The following is a 26,960-nucleotide window of genomic DNA, read 5'->3' on the forward strand; positions in this document are numbered from 1 at the left end:
TACCCCCTCTAATTCTAAGGCTGTGTCCACGGGTCCTAGTCTCCTCGCCTAATGGAAACAATTTCCTAGCATCCACCCTTTCCAAGCCATGTATTATCTTGTACGTCTCTATTAAGTCTCCCCTTAATCTTCTAAACTCCAATGAATACAATCCCAGGATCCTTAGCCGTTCCTCATATGTTAGACCTACCATTCCAGGGATCATCCGTGTGAATCTCCGCTGGACACGTTCCAGTGCCAGTATGTCCTTCCTGAGGTGTGGGGACCAAAACTGTACACAGTACTCTAAATGGGGCCTAACCAGAGCTTTATAAAGTCTCAGTAGCACAACAGTGCTTTTATATTCCAACCCTCTTGAGATAAGAGACAACATTGCATTCGCTTTCTTAATCACGGACTCAACCTGCATGTTTACCTTTAGAGAATCCTCGAGTAGCACTCCCAGATCCCTTTGTACTTTGGCTTTACTAATTTTCTCACCATTTAGAAAGTAGTCTATGCTTTTATTCTTTTTACCAAAGTGCAAGACCTCACACTTGCTCACATTAAATTCCATCAGCCATTTCCTGGACCACTCTCCCAAACTGTCTAGATCCTTCTGTAGCCTCCCCACTTCCTCAGTACTACTTGTCCACCTAACTTCGTATCATCTGCAAACTTCACTAGAATGCCCCAGTCCCCTCATCCAAATCATTTATATATAATGCGAATAGCTGTGGCCCCAACACTGAACCCTGCGGGACAATGAACCCTACGGGACTACCCATGCTCCCCGATCCCCCTGCCTCTCTCAGCCTGCCTTCAATGTATGGTCCTCTGTTTTCACCAGACCATTGGACAATGGATGTTATGGAATTGTCCTGATGTGTCGAATGCCATTTGACTTTAGGAAATACTCAAATTCTCAGCTGGCAGATGACATCCCATTCTTGTTGCATTGAAATAACTGCACAGAGGTCAATATCCTGCTACCAATCACTCTTAATTTACTTGTGCGCAGTACACTGGCTATGGCCAGCCGGCTCAGAGACAGTCCCCTGAACTAAGGAGATTCTAATCCCCTGTCAGCCAGGGCCCAATCAAGGATCTTGTAGTCAACTCAACCCATCCTTCAATCACTACAGTAAATACGTCAGACTGTTCCTTGGCCTGTCTGTGAGTCCACTCTGTCCCTATTCTTGCACATGCCTCTAGATATTAGAAAGGAGGACATTTCGTTGCTGACAAAAATGGATTTGCTCTTGTGATTTCTGGTGTCTAGGTGAGTATAAGGTTCTCTATCTGATTGTAGACCTTTATTTATTCATCAACTTAATTAGATGCTTGCAAGATCAGTACCTGTGGGCTCACAATTCTCCATATGGTGTTACATGCATTTATCATTCCTTCCTGGGAAGGCAACAGCAGGAAATAGATATCATTCATGCAAAGAATTTAACTGATGATATTAATAACATCTTGCAGATACTTGGCATTGTTGAAAAATGTACGAAGTGTTTCACAGAAGCCTAATTAAAAGAAGGAAGGCGTTTGAAATTTTAACTTGATATGCAGTAGGGCAGTAGTTTGACAGTGAGTGACAATCCCATGGTGCTCCCTGGCAGGCTACATTTGCTGCCTCTTCCCACTGCCCTCTAATAAACTGCTGGTTTTGGTGTCTGATGAGGCAGCTTCATAAAAGCTACTCAGTGGTCTTCCACAATGGCATTTTAATTGATATTTGAACAGGGAAGATACTGCAAGGTTTGTGAAGGTTTGTAGCTCAGGTTGAGGTTTAGGGTGTAGGTTTGCTCGCTGAGCTGTAGGTTTGATAACCAGACGTTTCATTACCTGGCTAGGTAACATCATCAGTGGCGACCTCCAAGTGAAGTGAAGCTGTTGTCTCCTGCTTTCTATTTATATGTTTGTCCTGGATGGGGTTCCTGGGGTTTGTGGTGATGTCACGTCCTGTTTGTTTCTGAGGGGTTGATAGATGGTATCTAGATCTATGTGTTTGTTTATAGCGTTGTGGTTGGAGTGCCAGGCCTCTGGGAATTCTCTGGCATGTCTTTGCTTAGCCTGTCCCAGGATAGATGTGTTGTCCCAGTCGAAATGGTGTCTTTTTTTCCTCTGTGTGTAGGGCTACGAGAAAAAGAGGGTTGTGTCTTTTTGTGGCTAGCTGGTGTTCATGCATCCTGGTGGCTAACCTTCTTCCTGTTTGTCCTGCGTAGTGTTTCTGGCAGTCCTTGCATGGAATTTTGTAGATGACGTTGGTTTTGTCCATGGGATGTACTGGGTCTTTTAGGTTTGTTAGTCCCTACACCCTCGGGAGGATACTGCATCCTCCCTCGCAGGCTCATATTAGCTGATGAGAAGTTTTAAAGATTGTTCAGGTGGGTCAGACACATTCTCATGTGAGACCAGTATCAGGTTCCTACTGTTTCAAAGTTATCCCATCAGTTTCTTTTTGGAGCTGAGCTGCATTAAGTCTACGGTTCAGAATAATGTAACTGGTACACCTTGAACTATGAAATGTAATTATTAATTTCACTTACCGTTACCAAAGTTAGTGATAGAAGGTGAAACTATATTCATTTCAAACAACATCGATACTTACACACACTCATTAAATAAAACTTTGATAAAATAAAAGGTGCTTTATTATGTCTTCTGTTTACAGTCAATGGAGGAACACTTGGAAAAAATAGAAAAACTTGGCAGGTCTGACACCATTTGTTGTGAGAGAAACTGAGTTAATGTTTTGAGTCCAGAGACACTTCTTCAGAAGCTTAGCTACTCAAATAAACTTAAGTTCATTGAACTTGCAATGTTAACTGTGCTTTGTCGCCACAGACATTGCAAGACCTGCTGAGTTTCTCCAGTTATATCTTTTTTCAGATCTCCAGTATCCACAGTTTTTTTTTAAATTTGATCACAATATAATTAAGTTTAATCTTATTAGCTCATTTAAGTCTACAGTTAATCCACTGCTGATCCCAGGCTTTAAAAGGTTTCTGTTCTGAAAGTAGATTGTACAGAGTCATAGAGTTATACAGCACACAAACAGGCCATTCGGTGCAACTCATCCACACTGACCAGATAATTTAAACAGGGTAAAAACAATGACTGCAGATGTTGGAAACCAGATTTTGTGGTACTGGAAGAACACAGCAGTTCAGGCAGCATCCGAAGAGCAGCAAAATTGACGTTTCGGGCAAAAGCCCTTCATCAGGAATAAAGGCAGAGAGCCTGAAGGGTGGAGAGATAAGCTAGAGGTGGGTGGGGGTGGGGAGAAAGTAGCTTGGAGTACAATGGGTGAGTGGGGGAGGGGATGAAGGTGATAGGTCAGGGAGGAGGATGGAGTGGATAGGTGGAAAAGAAGATAGGCAGGTAGGACAAGTCCGGACAAGTCATGGGGACAGTGCTGAGCTGGAAGTTTGGAAGTAGGGTGAGGTGGGGGAAGGGGAAATGAGGAAACTGTTGAAGTCCACATTGATGCCCTGGGGCTGAAGTGTTCTGAGGCGGAAGATGAGGCGTTCTTCCTCCAGGCGTCTGGTGGTGAGGGAGCGGTGGTGAAGGAGGCCCAGGACCTCCATGTCCTCGGCAGAGTGGGAGGGGGAGTTGAAGTGTTGGCCACAGGGCTGCGTGGTTGATTGGTGCGGGTGTCCCGGAGATGTTCCCTAAAGTGCTCTGCTAGGAGGCGTCCAGTCTCCCCAATGTAGAGGAGACCGCATCAGGAGTAACGGATGCGATAAATGATATTAATGGATGAGCAGGTAAAACTTTGATGTATGTGGAAGAAGTGTGAAAAACTGTGCCCCTGGGTCCCTTTTAAATCTTTCCCCTCTCACCTTAAGTCTATGCCCTCTATTTTTGGACTCCCCTACCCTTAAAAAAAGTTATTCACCCTATCCATAACCCTCATGATTTTATGAATCTCTATAAGGTCACCTTCTGATGCTCCTGGGGAAGAAGCCCTTTGACTGGTCTGATCACATCTGGAGCAATGTGTATAATTATAGTCTCCTCACATGATGAGTACTATAACTGATCTTGATAAGATCCATAGATAAGTTACATAACCATTGCTTAACTTAAAAAATCTCAGCTACTCAGATAAGTTTAAATTTAAGGACCACATTCTATTTATAGCAACATAGAGTTGGATATAACCTGACAGATTTCCATATAATAATTAAAGAGTTAGGTAGCATCTACTTAAGTAGATTATTCCTGTTTCACAGATTGGAGGGGACCAGTAGACATGAACTTAAACTATATCCAGGAATGGAAGTTGACCAGAGGTTGGTTTTACCTTTTCGCAGAGGACTGGACCCACAGGAATAAACCGTCTTTGTGATGAATGCTGACTCTATTCATATCTTCTGGCTGGAGCTGAATTGAATTCTGGATCAGTGGTGCTGGAAGAGCACAGCAGTTCAGGCAGCATCCAACGAGCAGCGAAATCGACGTTTCACTGGGCTAGAGCTCACATCATACTGAAAGTAAGTAACTTTGTAGATGTCATTTGGTTTATATGGTCTCCCAGATAGGTTCAGCAATTGCTCAAAGTCAGAGAAGAATGTTGAAAAGTTTTTTTTTCCTCAAGAAGTTTCTCACTCCTTTTTTTGCCTCTCAGGGAATTTTGCGTGTGTGTGTCTGTCTAAAGAAATGTTCAGTCATCGCAGTCTGGTTACCACTGTGTGCTACTGGCTTGATTGACTATATGGTCTTTCCCTGTCCATCAGTTTTGAATGTTTGCTTGTTCATTTGCAAATATTTGGTTTGCAGTGACCATTTGTTTAACAACAAGTATACAGTCAGCTTTATAATATGTAACAGATTACACTGGTAATTTTATTAGGTATTTAGGTAGAGGGTATTAAATTCAAAACATATTTAAATTATTGCATACTTAAATGAGTAGTTGCTGGAACAGCTCACCATCTGAGGGAACATATGGTTTGTGGAACTAATTTACTGTTTGATTGTTTGGTAGATCATTTTCATAATTTCATCAGCTGACTTCTTTTTGGAGGCGTTCAGTGGGATATAATTTTTTTTTGGCATTTTCCTAGCTCATCTGTTTCTCATGCAACAACGAGCAGGAACTTTTTTGATCCTGCAATCCTGCTCCCAAGCTTCATGAAGTGATTACAATCATGAGGTTAGATACTGTGCTGATATATTCATAAAGGACCTCCCTCAGCCCATCATGGCTGTGTCAATTCTTTACCAGAGCAATCAAAACTAATACCACAGCCCTGTTCTTTGCTCATGTTACTTTAGCTTTCTTTGCTTTGAATTATCATCCAACATGTCTGTTTTTCACTGAGGAAATAACTTTTATGTAAAATTTGAAGGAAAAAAATGTCAATCAGATTTTATCGCATTTGATTTGTGCAGTGGCTCTGCACTGTAGAATGTTTGTCTTTTCAGTATACACTTGGCTGTGGTCCAATAAAATGGGGCAAAGGAATTTTTTTTAGATGTGTGAATATTCTGCATGACAATACTCGTACTGCGTAGTCTTGAGTCTAGAGGGTGAGAATGGGGATCATATAGCAGATAATAAAAAAATGGAAAATGGAATGAATCAAAATTTGCCTTTGATTTTTCCACAGAGAATAAGAACAAAACAGTAATGCCTGTAAATCAGGAGGAAGGGTGAGCTCGGTAAAAATATTATACAGTCGGTTCTGCTCTAACTCATGTTTCTTCAACATGAATTGGCTTAAACATGATTGAAGAGTTTAGACTGTTATTTGTAGAACATTCCTTACTGTACTGGCTATAATGTGGTTCTGGCCCGGTTATTTTAAATGGCGCAGTTATTGTGCCATATTCTTATAACGTGAGATCACACATCAACAGAAGTATCATGTTACACCAGAGCTAACTGTGTTCATGAGGGTATAAAGAGATGTAACCTTTGGTTCATAAACCTTGGTGACCTGAGAAATTCATGCCAGAAGTGGCTAATAAGGTAGTAGATATGAAGAGCTCAGCATGAGATAATGGATTAATTGCTGGCTTCAGCAGGAGTGACATCCTTGATAGAGGAAATCCAAGAGGAAAACACTCCTCCAATCCTCAAAGATTTTACAGACCACGCAGGGCCCACAGGGAATAGGCATTCATAGTCCTCAATTCATAGACCCAACAAGTTTCCAAATCTGAAACAAACATGTCCTGGAAGAATTATACGATGTCAAAACTGCCTGCATTTGTGAAATTGTGGAGGGAAACGGAGTAGTGGTAAATGTAATATCATATGTGAATGTATAAATGGTAATTATTGGAACAGCATTTAATGGAAGGTGTTGTATACAGTAATGTTTCTGAAATCATTAATGCTGAAAACTACATAAAGCTTCATCTGATCTGGTTTGATAGGGATTGGCAGAACATCTTATGATCTCAACAGCAACAAATCTATTATCTTAGGTCTCTCAGTATTGCATGGCAATATCCACTTTATTATTGTACCTTGTTCCTGATTACAGTCATGCAATAAACTACATCATGTAGTTTCGACAAGAGCGTCTTTTTGTTAGACTATCCAATGGTTTTCCTCTACGTCCTTAGACCAAGGAGGCTCTGAAGAACCAGTCAGTAATCAGATATCATAACATTCAAATATCAGATACGACAATCATAGCATTCAAAATATGGAGATGCTAGTGTTGGATTGGGGTGGTGTGTAGGATGGGCTGAAAGACTGAAAGGCTAGACTTGTTGATGATCTTCAACAGCTGCATGACCTTGGATGAGTCCTGCAAACATTCCTGTACATGCCAAAGACAGCACAATAAACTTGTTTTTTTTCTGTACTGGTTGGTTGTTACATCGTGTAAGAGAGAGAGCTTCATTCCAAGTCATTGGACTTGAACTAGTAATGGGGTCACGAATGATGCCAGGAACAAGGTTTAGCCTCCAGGCCAGCGGTCAATGAAGGGGTCCCTGAATGGCAGGAGGGCTTGAGGCTCATTGCTTTCTTTTCTTTCCTTTATTTTTTTTTATTTACTTAATAGATGTTCATATTTCAGTATTTTTCCCTTTCTTTTCCTTATTTTTATTATTACTTACATATTTTCATATTTAAGCAAATTGCTGTTGCCGAGTTTTCTCTTGACTACATTTAACTGAACCCAGAAGAACCATGTGGATACACCCTGTGATCCAAGACAGGTGGTAAAAGTCAGAAGTCACATGACACCAGGTTATAATCTAACAGGTTTATTTAAAATCATAAACTTTTGTAGCACTGCTTCTTCATCAGGTGACTATAACCTGGTGTCATGTGATGTCTGGCTTCATAATGTTCAAGGATATTGGACAAGTACAGGAAATTGGAATTAGTGCACTTTTAGTGGTAGTATCTCAGTGCAGACCAGATAGGCCAAAGGGCTGTATGAATCTATGAATGGTGGCAAGTACCTACACAATGACATGTTATCAATTGTTGGCATTATATGTTTACACAATATCAACCATCTGCCTAACTGTTGCACATAGTGGTTGCATCTCCCCTCAACTTTTATCTTTTTTCAGGAAAATCATCAGAGCGATAGTAGGAAGGTGCAAGCCTTGACATTGAAAGTTGAACTTTCCACAAAGCACTGAACATGCATAACAAGATTATAAGAAATGAGGATAGGCAGAATGTAAAAATATAAAAATAGACTAACTCCTCATACTACCTCTTAAACTGGTCCTCTTAAATAGAATTTATTTTAGCTCAGTCACTTCAGATAATGTAAAAGACAAAATTTACGTTCAACGAATCCTTTGACTTTTGCATTTTAATTCCTCATAAAGCCTGATAGTTTTCATGCCTGAAATTAAATCAATGTGCACCACAGGATTGTTATTATTCATTTTTACATGGAACTTCACCCAGTGGGAGTGCATATTGATAATTGTGCAAAGGTATTGGGAATTCATGAAACCAACTGGTCATGACCACTTATACTCATTCTTTTATGTGCTCATTAGTATCATAGCTACTAATGCTTTTTCAAGCCGACACGGGTGCTGATATAATGAATATACTTAGCATTCACATTCAAGTATAACAGTTTAGAATATAGGGAAGCACTGTTCTCAACCACAAAATGAAGTCAATAACAAAATAAAGAGTCTAGAGTCATAGAGGTTGATAGCATGGAAACAGGCTCTTCAGTCCAACTTGCTTATGCCTCTCATTCCATCCAGGAACCTGACTAAATGTTTCTTAAATAATGAAATCCATCACTACCTCAGGCAGCCCATTACAGTCACTTACACCCGCTGCATGAAAAAATTGTCCATCTGGACTCTTCTGTATCTCGCCACTCTTACCTTAAACCGATGCCCTCCAGTTTTAGACTCCCTGACTATGGGGAAAGCTGTTGACTATCTACCTTACATGTGCGTGTAATGATTTTATAGACCTTTATAAGGCCACTCCTCAGTCTCCTACACTCCACAGAAAGAAGTTCCAGACTGTTCAAACTCTTCGTATAACTCAAACCTTCCAGTCTCAGTAGCATCCTAGTAAATCTCTTTGCACTCTTTCTAAGGTAGAGCTACCAGAACTGCATGCAGCACTCCAAATGTGGCTCACCCATGTCTTGTACAGCTGCAACAAGACGTCCCGACTCCAATACTCAATGCTCTGACCAATGAAAGCAATCATGCTGAAAACCTTCTTCACTACCCTGGATCAGTGGTGCTGGAAGAGCACAGCAGTTCAGGCAGCATCCAACGAGCAGCGAAATCGACGTTTCAGGCAAAAGCCCTTCATCAGGAATAAAGGCAGAGAGACTGAAGTGTGGAGAGATAAACTTGGGGAGGTTGGGGGTGGGGAGAGAGTAGCATAGAGTACAATGGGTGAGTGGGGGAGGAGATGAAGGTGATAGGTCAGGGAGGAAAGGGTGGAGTGGATAGGTGGAAAAGGAGCTAGGCTGGTCGAACAAGTCCGGACAAGTCATGGTGCCAGTACTGAGCTGGAAGTTTGAAACTAGGATGAGGTGGAAGAAGGGGAAATGAGGAAACTGTTGAAGTCCACATTGATGCCCTGGGGTTGAAGTGTTCCGAGGCGGAAGATGAGGCGTTCTTCCTCCAGGCGTCTGGTGGTGAGGGAGCGCCGGTGAAGGAGGCCCAGGACCTCCATGTCCTCAGCAGAGTGGGAGTGGGAGTTGAAATGTTGGGCCACGGGGTGGTGTGGTTGATTGGTGCGGGTGCCTCGGATATGTTCCCTAAAGCGCTCTGCTAGGAGACGTCCAGTCTCCCCAATGTAGAGGCGACCGCATGGGGAGCAACGGATACAATAAATGATATTAGTGGATGGATACAAAACACTACCCTGTCTACCTGTAACTCCACTTCCAAAGAGATATGAGCCTATACCGGGAAATCCCTTTGTTCTATAACATACACAGCCCTACCACCTTGCATTTATCTAAATTAAACTCCATCTGCCATTCCTCAACCCACTGGCCGGGTTGATCAAGATCTTGTTGCATTCCAGAAAACCTTCTTCACTGTTCAATATAGACATCTTCGTGTGACCTGCAAACTTATTGACAATACCACCTAAATTCTCATCCAAATCATTTATGTAGATGATGAATAGCAGTGGACCCAGCACTGATCCCATGGCATACCACTGGTTACAAGCCTCCAGACTGAAAAACAAACCTCTACCACTGCCCTCTGTCTTCTACCATCACGCCAACTTTATATCTAGTTGGCTAGCTCTCCTGAATCTTCTGAGATTTAACCTTACTCAATAACCTACCATGTGGTGCCTTGTCAAAGGCTTTGCTAAAGTCCATATAGACAATGTGTTGCTGGTTAAAGCACAGCAGGTTAGGCAGCATCCAAGGAATAGGAAATTCGATGTTTCGGGCCAGAGCCCTTCATCAGGAATTCCTGATGAAGGGCTCTGTCCCGAAACGTCGAATTTCCTGTTCCTTGGATGCTGCCTAACCTGCTGTGCTTTAACCAGCAACACATTTTCAGCTCTGATCTCCAGCATCTGCAGACCTCACTTTTTACTCCATATAGACAATGTCTACCACACTGCCTTCATCTACTTTCTTGGTTTACTCTTCAAAGAAACTCAATCAAATTCATGAGACATGAGTTCCCATGCACAAAGCCACGTTGACAATCACAAATGAGTCCTTGCTTCTCCAAATGCCTGGAGATTCTGTCTCTCATAATCCCCTCTAACAAATTACCCACCACAGACATTAGGCTCCTCAGTCTGTAGTTACCAAACATATCCCTGCAACCTTTCATAAATAATGGCACAGCATTAGTCACTCTCTAATCTTCAGGCACTTCACTCGTGACCTACAATTTACTCCCTGGTCTCCCACAAACTCCTAAGATATACTTCATCAGGTACTGAGGATTTATATGCCATAATGCGTTTTAAGACTTCAGCACTTGCTCTTCCAGACATCACTACTTATTTTCAGAAGTTCGCTAGAATCTATGTGGGCGGCACGGTGGCACAGTGGTTAGCACTGCTGCCTCACAGCGCCTGAGACCCGGGTCCAATTCCCGACTCAGGCGACTGACTGTGTGGAATTTACACGTTCTCCCCGTGTCTGCGTGGGTTTCCTTCTGGTACTCCGGTTTCCTCCCACAGTCCAAAGACATGCAGGTCAGGTGAATTGGCCATGCTAAATTGCCCATAGTGTTAGGTAAGGGGTAAATGTAGGGGTATAGGTGGGTTGCGCTTCGGCAGGTCGGTGTGGACTTGTTGGGCCGAAGGGCCTGTTTCCACACTGTAAGTAATCTAATCTAATCTAATCTTTCTTGATGGTAATTGCTGACAAGAAATATTCATGTAGGATCTCACCGACCTCCACACATAGATAATCTTGTTGATTTTTAAGAGGTCCTATTCTCTCCCTAGTTACTCATTTGTCCTTCATATACTTGTAGAATTTCTTGGGATTCTGCTTTATCTGATCTGCTAATGCTTTCTTGTGTCCTCTTTTAGCCCTCCTGATTTCTCTGTTAAGTATACTCTGAGACCCTCTTTGCTCCTCAATGAACTCTCTTGATCCCAGCTGCCTGTACATGTCATATTCCTCCTAATACAATTTTCTCTGCAGTAAATTTACTGCTTTTAACTTCAAATAACTGTGTGCAATGCCCATCAATCCCTTGAACTTATTAGTTGCTTCATCCAGAGTCCAGTACCAATATGCACAACATTAAATTTATGTCTCTCTAATTTATCATTTGGGGTTTCTTTAACATCTTCACATCTGGCAGACTTTCTCATTATCATTAAAGCTAAACACCATTTGTGTTGTTAGTATTTTGAGACCCTAGTTGATAACTTCTAAACAGATGGCCTCATCTGAAATCCCACGGGAGCTCTAAACCTGATGATCATTGGTTTAACTTTCAGAGCTTCTCAACCAGTTAGCACAGATGATCTCAGGTTCACCTAAACGTTTATAATTATGAAGGTCTCAGCCGACCTGTTTTCCTTGGGAAGCCAATATACATTTCAGTGGAAAATGTTGAGAAAAATAAACAATGGCAAACATTGAGGAATCATGCTCCAAGAATATTCACATCAGCTGAATGTTCAAAACAGTTATTAACCTTCAAGAAACACCAATGTGAAAGTCAAGGCTTACTAACATAGTTAAAAGCAGAATGGCAAAAGATGTAGCAAGTCCATAGCATGTGATATTGTTCTAGTATTTTGGTGTTTCATACAAATAAAGAAATAAAATTGATGTTCAAAGTACTGTTCCAAGTTGAACTGCATCAAGACAGAAGCAATTTTGGAACTCATCTTTAAAACCCAGTTACTATGACGTGATTGCATGAGAGAAAGCATTACAATCATAGTCCCGTCCTTCCAGCTCACGAGTAGTGTAAAGGATGTATTATTGTATTGAATGAAAATACACTCCTGATTATTTTGATCAGTCATGGTGCATATTTGCCAAATGATGTCATGGCCTTGGAAAACAGGTCAGAGAGGTTCACAATGAGAATGCAACCAGAGAGCCAGAGCAGTTTCAGAAAAGAACACGAATCACAGATTAGATTCCCTACAGTGTGGAAACAGGCCCTTCGGCCCAACCAGTCCACACCGACCCTCCGTAGAGTAACCCACCCAGACCTATTTCCCTCTTACTGAAGCACCTAACACTATGGGCAATTTAGCATGGCCAATTCACCTGACCTGCATATCTTTGTGACTGTGGGAGGAAACCCACACAGACACTGGAAGAATGTGCAAACTCCACACAGACAGTTGCCCGAGGCCACAATCGAACCTGGAACCCTGGTGCTGTGAGACAGCAGTGCTAACCACTGAACCACCGTGTCGCCCCAGATATGGTGCTTACAGTCAGACATCTCCAGGAGAAGAAAACCCTGAACAACACATTTGGTAACTTGGGGAACTTCGTCTGAAACAGTCAGCTATGGGGCCTTTGAAAGGTAATGGAGAGATTCAACTGCCCTGAGAGATTCACATTAGTTCAACCATTCCATGAAGGCATGCAATTTCCTGGATGATGGTGAGACTTCCAATCCAATTTTTGTCACAGTGGCTCAGTGATTAGCATTACTACCTCAGTGCCACGGACCTGGGTTTGATTCCACCCTCATGTGACTGTCTGTGTAGAGTTTGCACCTTCTCCCTGTATCTACGTGGGTTTCCTCCAGGTGCTCTGGTTTCCTCCCGCAGTCCAAAGATGTGCAGTTGGCATGGATCAAGCATATGCAGGCTAGGTGGATTAGCCTTGGAATATGCAGGGTTGCAGGGATAGGGTTGGGGAGTAGGGCTGAGTGGGATGATCTCCAGAGGTTGGTGTGGATTCGATGGGCTGAATGGCCTGCTTCACACTGCAGGGATTCCATGATTCTAATGGAGTTAAACAGGGCTGCATGGTATTGCCAACTCTCTTTGATACTTTTTTTTCCACCATGCTCTAAAATGCCTTACATGATGGTGTTCTTCGCATTGCAAGTAGATATTACAAGGATGGAAAATTGTTAATCTGAAACTACCTCTGGCAATAGCAATGTCTCCAAGAGCATACTTGGTGATATTGGTGATATTCTGTTTGTTGCTGACAGTGTACTAGCTGCTGGTTCAGAGCTGGACATGCAGTATAACATGGACATGTTCTCTTTGCCCTCATGATCAACATGAAGAAACTACATCAACAAACCTGCTTACTCCAGGCAAGTCCTGATCTAGTCACAACATTTCAGTCCTTGACCGGAACACACTGAATATCAAACATAGAAATGTACAACACAGAACAGGCCCTTTGGCCCACGATGTTGTCCCAAGAATTATTCCGAATCTAAAATAAAATAATCTAACCTACACACCCCTCAATTCACTGCTGTCCATGTGCATGTCTAACAGTCGCTTAAATGTCCCTAATGACTCTGCTTCCACCATCACAGCTGGCAATGCATTCCATGCATTCACAACTCTCTGTATAAAGAACCTACCTCTAATATCTCCTCTATATCTTCCTCCTAATATCTTAAAACTATGACCTCTCGTGCCAGTCAATGCTACCCTGGGGAAAAGTCTCTGACTGTTGACTCTATCCATGCCTTTCATTACCCTGTATACCTCGATCAGGTCACCTCCCTACCTCCTTTTCTCCAGTGAGAAAAGGTTAGTCAACTTCTGTTTGTAAGACAAGCCCTCCAACCAGCATCCTGGTAAATCCTCTTTGCACCCTTTCCAAAGCCTCTGTATCTTTCTTATAATAGGACGACCAGAACTGGACACATTATTCCAATATCGTAGAGCTGCAGCAAAACCTCGCAGGTCTTAAACTTGATCCCCCTTTTTGATGAAAGCCAAAACACCAAATGCTTTCTTAACAACCCTATCCATTTGGGCGGCAACTTTGAGAGATCTGTGCACTTGAACACCAAGATCCCTCTGTTCCTCCACACTGCCAAAAATCCTGTCTTTAATCAAATATTCAGCATTCAAGTTCAACCTTCCAAAATGCACCACTTCTCACTTAGCCAGGTTGAACTCCATCTGCCATTTCACAGCCCAGCTCTGCATTCTGTCTACGTTGCACAATAGCCCTCGATATTACCAATGGCACCTCCAACCTTTATGTCATTGGCAATTTACTAACCCACCCCTCAGCCTCCTCATCCAAGTTATTTATAAAAACTACAAAGAGCAGAGGCCCAAGAACAGAGCCCTGCAGGACACCACTCACCAGTGACCTCCAGGCAGAATACTTTCCATCTACAACCACTCTCTGCCTTCTGTCAATCAACCAATTCTGAATCCAGACAGTCAAATCTCCCTGTATCCCATTCCTCCTGACTGTATGAATAAGCCTACCATGGGGAACCTTATCAAATTCCTTGTTGAAGTCCATATACACCATATACACTACTTGACCTTTGTCGATCTGTCTTGTCACCTCCTCAAAGAACTCAATATGATTTGTGAGGTATGACCTGCCCTTCACAAAGCCATGCTGACTGCTTTTAATCACTCTATGCTTCTCCAAATAGTCATAAATCCTGTCCCTCAGAATTCTTTCCAAAACCTTGCTGACCATAGACATAAGACTGACTGGTCTGTAATTGCCAGGGATTGCACCATTCCCCTTCTTGAAAAGAGGAACAACGTTCACCTCCCTCCAATCCTCTGGTACGACTCCCGTGGAGAGTGAAGAAGCAAAGATCTTTGCCAATGGCTTAGCAAACCTCCTTTCTTGCTTCCTGGTGCAACCTAGGATAAATCTGGTCTGGCCCAGGGGACTTATCAATCTTAATGTTTGCCAAAATTTCCAGCACATCAACTTCATCAATCTTGATCTGGTGAAGCATATTTCCCAGATCCTCAAAGTTCTCATTCACAACAAGGTCCCTTTCCTCAGTGTACACTAAAGCAAAAAACTAATTTAGAGCTTCCCCAATCTGCTCAGACTCTACACACACATTCCCTACGCTATTCCTGACCAGCCCTATTTTCTCCCTGATCATGCTCTTATTCCTCACGTATGAGTAAAATGCCTTTGAGTTCTCCCTAATCCTTCCTGCCAAGCCTTTTTCTTGCCCCCACCTGGCCCTCCTCAGTCTATTTCTGAGCTCCTTCCTAGTACACCTGTATTCCATTAAGGCTCTACTAGATCTTTGCTTCCTCCACCTTTGCTGCCTTCTTCCTTTTGATGAGAAGCTCCTCTGTTCTCGTCATCCAAGGCTCCTTAACCTTTCCCCTTCTTACCTGTCTCAGAGGAACAAATTTGTGCATCATTCACAACAACTGCTTAAATAGTCTCCACATGTCTGCTGTGCCCTTTCTGTGGAACAATTGCTCCCAATCTGTACTTTCCAACTCCTGATAGCGTCATAAATTCCTTTTCCCCAATTAAGTATCTTCCCTTGGTAACTGCTCCTTTCCCTCTCCAAGGCTATGATAAATGTAAGGCAGCTGTGGCCACTGTCACCAAAGTGTTCTCCCACCTTTAATCACTCTATGCTTTTCCAAATAGTCATAAATCCTGTCCCTCAGAATTCTTTCCAAAACCTTGCTAGCCACAGATGTAAGACTGGCTGGCCTGTAATTGCCAGGGATTGCACCATTCCCCTTCTTGAAAAGAGGAACAATATTCACCTTCCTCCAATCCTCTGGTATGACTCCCGTGGAGATCTGATTCCTGCCCTGGCTCATTGCCAAGCACCAAATTCAAAATGGCCTCTCCTCTCATCGGCCTGTCTGGTTACTGAGTAAGGAAACCCTCCTGAACACACCTGACAAAAACAGCTCCATCCAAAGTTCCAGTCAATATTGGGAAGTCACCAATAACAACAACCCTGTTACATCTGCATTTTTCCAAAATCTGCCAGCCTATGAGTTCTTCAATCTCCCTACTGCTATTAGGGGGTCTGCAGAAAACCCCCAATGAGGTGGCTGCTCCCTTGCTGTTCCTAACTTCCACCCATACTGACTCAGTAGACAAACCTTCCTCGACAACCTTCATTTCTGTAGCTGTGATGCACTCTCTGATTAGCAATGCTACACCCCCCCCTCTTTTTCCACCCTCCCTGATCATTTTAAACATTCTAAACCCTGGAACATCAAGCAACCATTCCTGCCCCTGTGAAACCCATGTCTCCGTTATGGCCACAACATCATAGTCCCAAGTATTGATCCATGCTCTAAGTTTGTCACTCTTATTTCAGACACTCTTGCATTGAAACAGACACACTTTAACTGATCCTTTGAATAACCTTCCCAATAGATTTATTAAATCCTGTCACTGCTCCATATCTAACTGCCACCTCTCAGATATGTAGCTCTGGTTCCCACCTTTCTGGCAAACTAGTTCAAACCCTCCTGAACCACACAAACAAATCTCCTACCCAGGATATCTGTACCCCTCCAATACAGGTGCAACTCGTCCTTCACAGGTCCCACCTTCCCCAGAGGTTCAGAACTGGGTTCATTTATCTCAGCAGCAAGCTTTCTGGAATTGTCTAAAATGGAGATGAAATATATGCAAAAATTGCCAAAGCAACTGTACCCTTCAGCAGCTTTAGAAGATGTGTCTGGGAATGAAGAAGAGTATGTTTACTTAGCAATAGGTCTTCCCAATCTGCCGCCCAGGTACAAGATTTGAACTGTATACCAATGTCTCAAGAAAGTTAACCACTTTCACTTGAGCTGGCTTTGGTGGTTTCTGTAGCTCAGTTGGTTTGGGCATGGAGCCAGACTGCCTGACACTTAACAAAATTAATCTCTTATGGTACGCTTGAGTCAGTGATGTGTTCTCAAGGTAGTCAAAGGAAGTGCTACAAGGTCATCTGAATGCTTCACAAAGAAATTTTGATATTGGTTTCTAGTCCTGTAAAATATTTACCCAGGCCACACATTTGGCACAACAAAATAAAAGATGGTGGAGCCTTTTTCAAAAGTATCAACATATCAGAGGCAGAGAAAACACATAAACTGAGAAAATCCCAAGCCAGCAACTCATTCAATATTTGTCTGCTTGCACTATCCTGTGCTATTTAAAGTATAAATATCTGGGTGCTGATCAGCTTTAGCAGTCACTTATGGACCTATGAAAAAACCCATGTGGCAGATGAATGACTTGGTTACTTTTGCTTTGAAGGATGGACAAGGAGTGTTTTGGGTGCAGACTCTATCTGTAACTTCAAGAGAGAACTTAACTAGTTCTTGACTGGTCAGAGAGTGTATGATATAGCAAATAAACTTCCTTATAAATAATTCATTTGTCCCTGTGTTAATGCTGCACATAGGATCTCTCCCACCTTGAAAGATTCTTGCCCACTCCTCAGCCCCGCCCAGTTTTATGTTAAGAAGATAAGTGAATCAAATGTATTCAATTTACTTTTGATTTCAGATGTTTGACTGAATTCAAATTCTACAATCTGCCATGGTTGCCACCCCAGTCTGTGAATTTAGTCTAATGACAATACCATGAAATCCTTCCCTCCCTTATCTGGCAGCTTTCTATGAAGAGTGTAGATGAATGTGCCAGCGTTAACATCAGGAATATCTAAATGGTATGTGTCTAATTGGTGAAGTACAACTGAGTTCTTCATAAACTCTGAGCAGTGAATAGAAAATGTTATAGACAGAGCTAAGCAATGTCATAACCAATGAATCAGATCAAATCTCCCACAGTCAGCCACAGCCAACAAAAGAAGGAGGCTCGATTAACATTCTCAACCTCAGTGATGCTGGAGCCCAGCACGAGTGCAATGAAAAGACGGGGCAGCAGGAATTTCTGTGTCATAAACAGAAATAACAAGTAAATGATCAATTTCACCTTCCTCCTGATAACTCTTTACATCACAATGCCTGTCTGCAGCTAATTTGATTATCTTTGCATAACATCAAGTAATGGCTGAACTTGCTTTTCACAGCAAAAGTAGTAAGGCCCAACAACATTCTTGTTTAATACTGAAGAATGGTGCTCCAGACATTGTCTTACTCTAGCCAAGCAGTTCCAACACAGCTACAACACTGGCAGCTACTTAAAAACGGATAATCACTTCATTTATTTATGAATGTATTTATATACTTATTAATAGTCACTTGTTATAAAATACAGTGAAAAGTCCTGTCCACCATTGCCACTCCCCGGCGCCATCTCAAAATGCAGAAGAAAAGTAAAACTTGGAACACAAAGGCAGAAAAATAAAGAAATAATGAAATAGTGTTCAACTTTACAGACCTTCTTGTTTGGTGGTCCTCCATGCGTCAGCCATGATACTCCTTTGTTACACCACCACAGTGAGAACAGAAGGTGCCATTCTTTGACACCATCCCACCTCCACTGATGCCCCCCACCACTACGAGTCCTCACTGGACCTCACCACTGCAGCAACCATCGTTGCTGCTGGGTGCTATACTGTGCCAGATTTGACTCCAGCACAACCTCCATGAATCTGCTATGGTCGGAGATGCCACCAGGAACCTGGCACAGCAGGCATGAGTTGGCATGAGGTCTGTCTCATTGATGCAGACGTGCTGGGCTACTTCAAGCCCATGCTGGGCTGACTTGCCGCCACCAATGCTATTGCTGTGACCTAACTACTCAAGAAGCAAGTAAAAGAAACAACAAAAGATGCGAAAAGAGAGATACAAAGAAAAGAAATGAAAATTAAAGCCTGAAAAGATAAAGGCTGGAGGCTCAGGGGCCTTGCTATGCCACCATTTTACCAGAAGCTATCCACCCAGTGAGTATCCAGCTATATCCTGTCAAAAAAAGTCAGGACAAATTCCATCCACTCAGACAGATTTCTGGGATGACGGATCTATTGTTTGAGGAGATATTGGGCTAATGGGCCGATATTCACTAGATTGTAGAGGATTGAAAAGGGATCACATTGAAGCATATAAAATTCAGACAGGTCTAAACTGACTGGATGCTGGAATGAAGTTGGAGGGTCCAAAACAAGGACTGAGATGAAAGTTTTTTTTCCCTCAGAGGATAGTGAATTTGTAGAACTCTCAACCACAGATGACAGCGGGAGCAAAGTTACTGAATATATTTTAGCAAAACTTCATTTCTAAATACTAAAGACATCAAAGAGTATGGAGAGAGAGCAGGAGAATGGTACTGAAATAGAGAATGAGTCATGATCACAATGAATACTGCAGTGGGATTGATCAGCTCTAGTTTACGCCTGCTCTATGTTTCTGTGTTTCAACTATTTCTTTGTGTGCTTACTCTCAATCATCATAAAAGCAACAGAAAATGTTATCAGTGGTGCTATTAGGTGGTATTTACTCATCGATAAATTGCCCATAGGCACTGAGTTTGGATTCCTCAGGATAATTTAGCTCCAGGTCTCATTACAGCTTTAACTCACAATTAGACTGAAGAGCTAAATTAGGGTTAGCAATCAAGGTACACTTGATCTGAGTATGGGATCAATGAGTCCAAGTTATCAGTAATCAGCGGAATAGTTTCCTATCTGGACTTATACTAGGCATAAAGGAAGGTGTAGTTTCGGTTGTTTCATGCCAATAATTGTATCTCTGAGCACTGTGCCTGTTGCCCACTCTCAACTTGGCGGAGTTGAACACATGTACATGAAAAGTCATTCCTCCTTTGGCTCCAGATGAAACTTTTTAGTTTTTGTGCAAAGGCAATGTCTTCTGTTTTCTTATAGGTTGAGTCATCTCTGCGTTTGTGGCTGAAATTCACCACAGTATCTCTGAGTCGTTAAGTTGAGCTAGGTCAATAAGAACATAAAAGTAGACCAAATGACTTATCAAAGACTGCTCTGCCATTCATCGTCATGGCTGAACATCTACTCAATTGCTTGCTAGTTTCCATTACCCCATGCAATATGGGTGTTGGTGGCTGGACCAGGATTTATTGCCCATCCCTAGTTACCCTTGAGAAGGTGGTGGTGAGCTGTCTTCTTGCAGTGGTCTATGTGCTGTAGGGAGAGCCAAATTTTCATTAGGGGGCAGTTTCAGGATTTGTCCTAGCGGCAGCGACAGAACAGAGATATATTTCCAAGTCATGATGGTGAGTGGCTTGGAGGGAAACTTGCAGGTGATAGTGCTCTGATGTATCTGCTGTCCTTATCCTTCTTGATGAAAGTGGCCATTAGTTTGGAAGGCACTATCTAAGAATCTTCTGCAAATGTTTGCAGTGCATCTTGTAGATGATACACACTCCTGCTGCTGCTGAGTGTTGATGGTGGAGCAATTGAATGTTTACAAATGTGGTGGCAATCAAATGTACTACTTTGCCCTGGATGGTATTAAGGTTCTTGACTGCTCTTGGAGCTGTATTCATCTAAACAAGTGGGGAGTATTCCAACATCCTCCTAACTTGTGCCTTGTTATTTGGAGAGTCAGGAGGTGAGTTCTTGCTGTAGTATTCCTAGCCTCGGACCTTGTCTTGCGGCCATTCTATTATGTGTGAGTCCAGCTGAGTTCCTGCTCAATGATAAACTCCACAATGTTTATTGTGGGGGATTCAGTGATATTAATGCCATTGAGTATCAAGGAGTGGTGATTAGATTGTCTCTTCTCAGAGATGGTCCTAGCCTGACACTTGTGTGGTGCGAATCTTACTTGTCAGTTTCCAGCCCAAGCCTGAATAGTGTCCAGGGAAGTGGAAAGTGACAAGTAACAATAAATCTTCAGATACTACAGCAGGCCATTTCAAAATGCAACAAGGCCTGGATATTTAGCATATTAGGATTTGTGAATGACCATAAGATGATGATGTTTCGGCCCAGAATTAGGCCCATCGAGTCTGCTCTACCATTTGATCATGGCACTATGTTTCGCAACTCCATTCTCATGCTTCTCTCCAAAATCCTTGATCCCCTTATTAATCAATAATCTATCAACTGAAAACAACCAATGCTAGAGATCACAGCAGGTCAGACAGAATACGTGAGAGAAAGCAAGTTCACGTTTTGAGTCGAGATGACTCTGCATCAGAGCTGAAATGAAGTCTGTAAGGGACGGCACTAATGCTATAATTTAGGGGATGGAGGTAGTGGGTGTTGAATGCTGGTAGAGAAAAGATATTGATAGTTCAGATTAAGTGGTCAGAATGTGCGAATGGCAGAACAATGGTGTGTAACTGCCAGACTTGAAAGGAGCAGGCAGTCCCACAAGGGGAGAGAGGACATGATAATAGAATGTGAAAAACTAAACAAAAGGGAAGAAATTGTTCACAATTTGAAGGTAAAAACAATGACTGCAGATGCTGGAAACTAGATTCTGGATTAGTGGTGCTGGAAGAGCACAGCAGTTCAGGCAGCATTCAAGGAGCAGCGAAATTGATGTTTCGGGCAAAAACCCTTCATCAGGAATGCCATTAGGAAAGGGATTCCTGATGAAGGGCTTTTGCCCGAAATGTCAATTTCGCTGCTCCTTGGATGCTGCCTGAACTGCTGTGCTCCTCCAGCACCACTAATACACAATTTGAAGGCGTTGAACTTAATATTAATTCCAGAAGGCTATAAAGTGCCTAATCTGAAGATGAGATGTTGTTCCTCCAGTTTGCACTGTGATTCACTGCAGCACTGCAGTATGCTGAGGTCAGACAGGTGGGTGTGTGAGCAGGATGGGATGCTGCCTGGCCTGCTGCGCTTTTCCAGCAACACATTTTCAGCTCTGATCTCCAGCATCTGCAGTCCTCACTTTCTCCTGCTTTGTTAAAATGACTGGCTATGGGTATATAGAGGTCATGCTTGTGCACAGACCAGAGGTGTTCTGCAAAGTGGTCACCCAGTCGATGTTTGGTTTCTCTAATGTAGAGTAGGCCACATTGGGTGCAGTGAATACAATATACAAGATCAGAGGAGTTACAGGTGAAATGCTGCTTTATCTGGAAAGACTATTTGGGCCCGTGGATAGTGAGCAGGGAGGAGGTAATGGGATAGGTGTTGCACCTTTTGCAGTTCCATGTGAATGTGCTGTAGAGAAGAGGGAATGGTTGTGGATTGGACTAGGGTGTCCCAGAGAAAATGATCCCTGTGAAATGCAGACAGGGGCAGTGAGGGAAAGATGCACTTGGTGGTGGCGTTCTGCTGCGGTTGTGTGAAGTGGTGGAGAATGATCCTTGAAAGTGGAGGCTGATGGGATGAAAAGTGAGAACAAAGGGTCCCTATCAGGTTGTTGTGAGTGATGGGAAGGGGCAAGGGCAGAAGCATGAGTGATCAGATACAGTCGAAGGTCTGACACCCACAGTGGGCATGAAACCATGGTAATGGAAGAAGCAAGCCATGTCAACAGTGCTGTTTTGGAAGGTGGCATTATTTGAACAGATGTGACATAGGTGAAGGAACTGGGAGAATGGGATGGAGTCCTTGCAGGACGTCGGGCATGAAGACCTGTAGTGAAGGTAGGTATGGGAGTCAGTGGCTTTGTAGTGGATGGCAGTGGACAGTTTATTCCCTGAAATGTAGACAAAGAGGTTAAGGAAAGAAAAGGAAGCATCAGAAATGGACAATGAAAAAGTTATAGAGAGGTGGAAATTAGAAACAATATGAACAAATTTTTCAAGATCCTGGTGGGAGCATGAAGCCGCACCAAAGCAGTCGTCAATTTACTGAGAAAAGAATTGTGGAAGGGTGCCAGTGAAGGACTGAAACAAGGATTGTTCCACACACCCCATAAAGAGGCAGGCATAACTGGGACCCATACAGGTGTTCACAGTCTTTGACTTGACAGAAGTGAAATGAATTAAAGGAGGAATTGTTCAGTGAGAGAACAAGTTGAGCCAAATGGAGGAGAGTGATGGTGGATGGGATTGTTCAGGCCTCTGGTCAAGGATTAGGCCAAGGCCTCTTGAACTATCCTAGTGGAGCACGGAGGGAGAGAGAGATTAGAACCCATGGTGAACAGGAGGCAGTATAAACCAAATCATCCGCCAACATTTCTGCCACCTCCAAAAAAGACCCCATCACCAGGGATATATTTCCCTCCCCACCCCTTTCCGCCTTCCGCAAAGACCGTTCCCTCCGTGACTACCTGGTCAGGTCAATACCCCCTACGACCCACCCTCCCATCCTGGCACCTTCCCCTGCCACCGCAGAAACTGTAAAACTTGTGCCCACATCTCCTCCCTCACCTCTATCCAAGGCCCTAAAGGAGACTTCCACATCTATCAAAGTTTTACCTGCGCATCCACTAATATCATTTATTGTATCCGTTGTTTCTGATGTGGTCTCCTCTACATTGGGGAGACTGGGCGCCTCCTAGCAGAGCACTTTAGGGAACATCTCCGGGACACCCGCACCAATCAACCACACCACCCCATGGCCCAACATTTCAACTCCCCTTCCCACTCTGCCGAGGACATGGAGGTCCTGGGCCTCCTTCACCGCCGCTCCCTCACCAGCAGACGCCTGGAGGAAGAACGCCTCATCTTCCGCCTCAGAACACTTCAACCCCAGGGCATCAATGTGGACTTCAACAGTTTCCTCATTTCCCCTTCCCCCACCTCACCCTAGTTTCAAACTTCCAGCTCAGCACTGTCCCCATGACTTGTCCGGACTTGCCCTACCTGCCTAGCTCCTTTTCCACCTATCCACTCTACCCTCTCCTCCCTGACCTATCACCTTCATCCCGTCCCCCACTCACCCATTGTACTCTATGCTACTTTCTCCCCACCCCCACCCACCTCTAGCTTATCTCTCCACGCTTCAGGCTCACTGCCTTTATTCCTGATGAAGGGCTTTTGCCCGAAACGTCGATTTTGCGGCACTTTGCATGCTGCCTGTACTGCTGTGCTCTTTCAGCACCACTAATACAGAAGGAGGCAGTATCTATCTACGTCTGCCTTAAACATGTTCAGTGACTTGCCCTCCACAGCCTTCTGCGGCAATGAGTTTCACTGACTCACTACCCTCTGACAGATTAAATTACCCCCCATTTCAGCTCAAAAAAAGTCATCCCTTCTCTCTAAGGTTGTGTCCGGGGCCGACTCTCTCAGACTAGTGGAAATATCTTCTCCACATCCACCCTTACCAGTAGAAATCCAACTAGAAATCCAAATAGTCCATGTATACTGGCTCTCCTTTGTCTAACTGACTCGTTACCCCTTCAAACATTTCTAACAGATTTGTCAGGCATGCCCTCCCCTTGATGAAGCCTTGCTGACTCAGCCCATATTTATCATGCCCTTCCAAGTACTCCACCTTAATAATGGCCTCTAAAATCTTACCAACAACTGAGGTCACATTATTCAGCCTAATGTTTCCTGTCTTCTTCCTCCCTCCATTCTTAAATTGGGGTGTTGCATTATACATTTTCCAGTCCTCTGTGAACCTCCCTATCTCCAGTGTTTACTGAAAGGTCTCCACAGATGCCTTGACAATCTACTCAGCTGCCTCCCTCAGAACTCTGGGGTGTGGTCCATCCGGTCCAGGTGATTTATCTGCCTTCAGACATTTCAGCTTTCCCAGCACCTTTTCCTTAGTGATGGCCACTACATTCACCTCTGCCCAAGATTGTCTTGAAGTTCTGGCCTGAACTGAAAAATTCATGCAAAGTACCTATTCAGTTCCTCCACAATTTCTTTGTTTCCCATACTATTTCTCCAGCCTTATTCTCTCACATTTCCAATATCCACTCTTGTCTCTCTCTTATTTTTTAGATATTTAAAAAAATTCTTGTAATTTTTTTTTCTTACTAGCTAGCTTGGTCTCAGATTCCAGCTGTCCCTGATAGATTGTCTCCATCTTTCATCATCTCCCCTGTGAGTCTGCTTAAAAGATGAAAGAGTCCCTCCTCATGCAGACTGTATAGACTAATTTTTTTTCTCTGCTTTCAGTCATCTGATATTATTTCTTTTGATGTCGCACAATGCCATATTTTGATTCATAATACTCCTACGAAGTGTCTTGGGATTTTTTATTATGTTAAAACATTACATAAATACAAGTTAATGCCATTGGTGTTTTACATCTTTTCTGAAGTATGATGTGCAGAAATGTTCACAATACTCAAGCTGAGATCTGACCTGTGATTTACTCAGTTCTAGCTCAAATTCACTGCTTTCATAGTCTATCCCTCTATTTATAAACTCAAGTAATGCGTGTGCTTTTTCTTAACCAATTTATGTTCTATCACCTTTCATAATTTATATTTGTGGCCATCAAGGTCACTTTGCACAGCTAGAATATTCAAAATCAGGTCACTTATGGTATTCTGTCCTTCCAGAGAAAAATCCCAAAGTGCACTTCACATTTTTCTGCATTGAACTGCCATTTCATCATTCTGCATACATTTTCCCAGAGCTTTTACCTCTCCTTTATCCTCATCTATGACTTTGTCAATGTTCCCATTATCTGAAAACTTTATAATGCTGCTCCCAATACCCAAATTATAAAAATTGAACTGTAAGAGATCCAAAATTGACACAACTGCAGGCTACCTTACAGTCTGAAAAACATCCATCCCTCATCACCATTTCATACCTTCCACTAATATATTTTGCAACAATATTGTCACTTCATCTTAATTCCATTGACTTCATTCTTTCTAACAAGCTTCCTGTTATGTACTTGTTAAATACCATCCAAAAGATAACTATGTACATCTTTGATGAACAGTCTTAGTCACTTCACCAAGGATTTAATTGAGTTAGTCAGGCAGAAATTCCATTTGACAAATCCAGTTTGTCTCTTTTTGTTTAATCCATGCCTTTCCAAATGAAAGTCAAGAGTGTGGCACTGGATAAGCACAGCAGGTCAGGCAGCATTTGAGGAGCAGGAGAATCAATGTTTCAGGCATAAACCCTTCATCGGGAAGGAGGCTTGTAGGACAGGGGTAGTGAGAGATAAATGGGAGGAGGGTGGGTTTTGGGGGTAAGGTAGCTGGGAATGCAATAGGTGGAAGAAGGTGAGGGAGAAGGTGATAGGTCGGAGAGGCGGGTGGAGCGGATAGATGCAAAAAAATGATGGACAGGTCAGGAGGGTGGTGCTGAGTTGGAGGCTTATTCTCCTGGTCCTCGGATTCTGCCTGATCTGTTGTGCTTTTCCAGCACCACAATCTCAACTCTGATCTCCAGCATCTGCAGTCCTCACTTTCGCCTAGCCTTTCCAAACGGCCTCTGATAGAAAAACAATCATTTGTCATAGTTCTCTTGCACCTTCATTTATGTTTAGCTGTACACATTTTGAAAGGTAGATAAACAAATGCTTAAATTAGTCAACATAATTCACAACTTACAATCTTTAATATAGCAGTCTACATTAGTGAAAGAATGGTCACACAGGCCTATTTGATAAAGCAATGTTCAGTTAATCCCAAAACAACATTGATATAGTCACATCTATGGCTATTGCCGTGATAATATATCATACTTTAGTTTTCAGCCATTTGTATTTTTTATCTGACATAATTCTTCATCTGTATTCTGAATCCATTTTTTTCCAGTCACCTTTCTAACAATATATTCATTGTGATGAAGTAACATCAAGGACAGATTTTTCTACATTGTGCTGATAGTCTGAGGTTCAGTTTTGTACATTTAAACTTCTCTCACAATAAATCATTTCTTATTATTAGTATTGTCATTTATGAAATCCAAAAGTATCATATAATGCCCTTAGCACATCCACACATATGAAAGATTAATCTTTGCAAAAGAGAACTGCAATATTGTGATATTATTATTTAATAAAGGCAGGCTATAGCATAGGCAAATCACATTAACAACTTTGTAAAATTCTGTTAAATTATTGCATTACAGGGTAAAATGGTCCAGAAACAGACCACTCAGCGCAACCAGCTCACGTTGGTAGTTATGTTCCTCCAAAGCATACTTACACCTTTCCTCATATAAATCGTCTATTTTAACCTTCTTCTCCTTTCTTTCTGAAATGCTTGCCCTGTTTTAGAATTAGAATTAGAATCCTACAGTATGGAAACAGGCCCTTCAGCCCAACAGGTCCACACTGACCCACCAAAGAGTAACCTACCCAGACCT

The sequence above is a fragment of the Hemiscyllium ocellatum genome, chromosome 1, assembly GCF_020745735.1.
Source record: "Hemiscyllium ocellatum isolate sHemOce1 chromosome 1, sHemOce1.pat.X.cur, whole genome shotgun sequence".
Classification (NCBI taxonomy): domain Eukaryota; kingdom Metazoa; phylum Chordata; class Chondrichthyes; order Orectolobiformes; family Hemiscylliidae; genus Hemiscyllium; species Hemiscyllium ocellatum.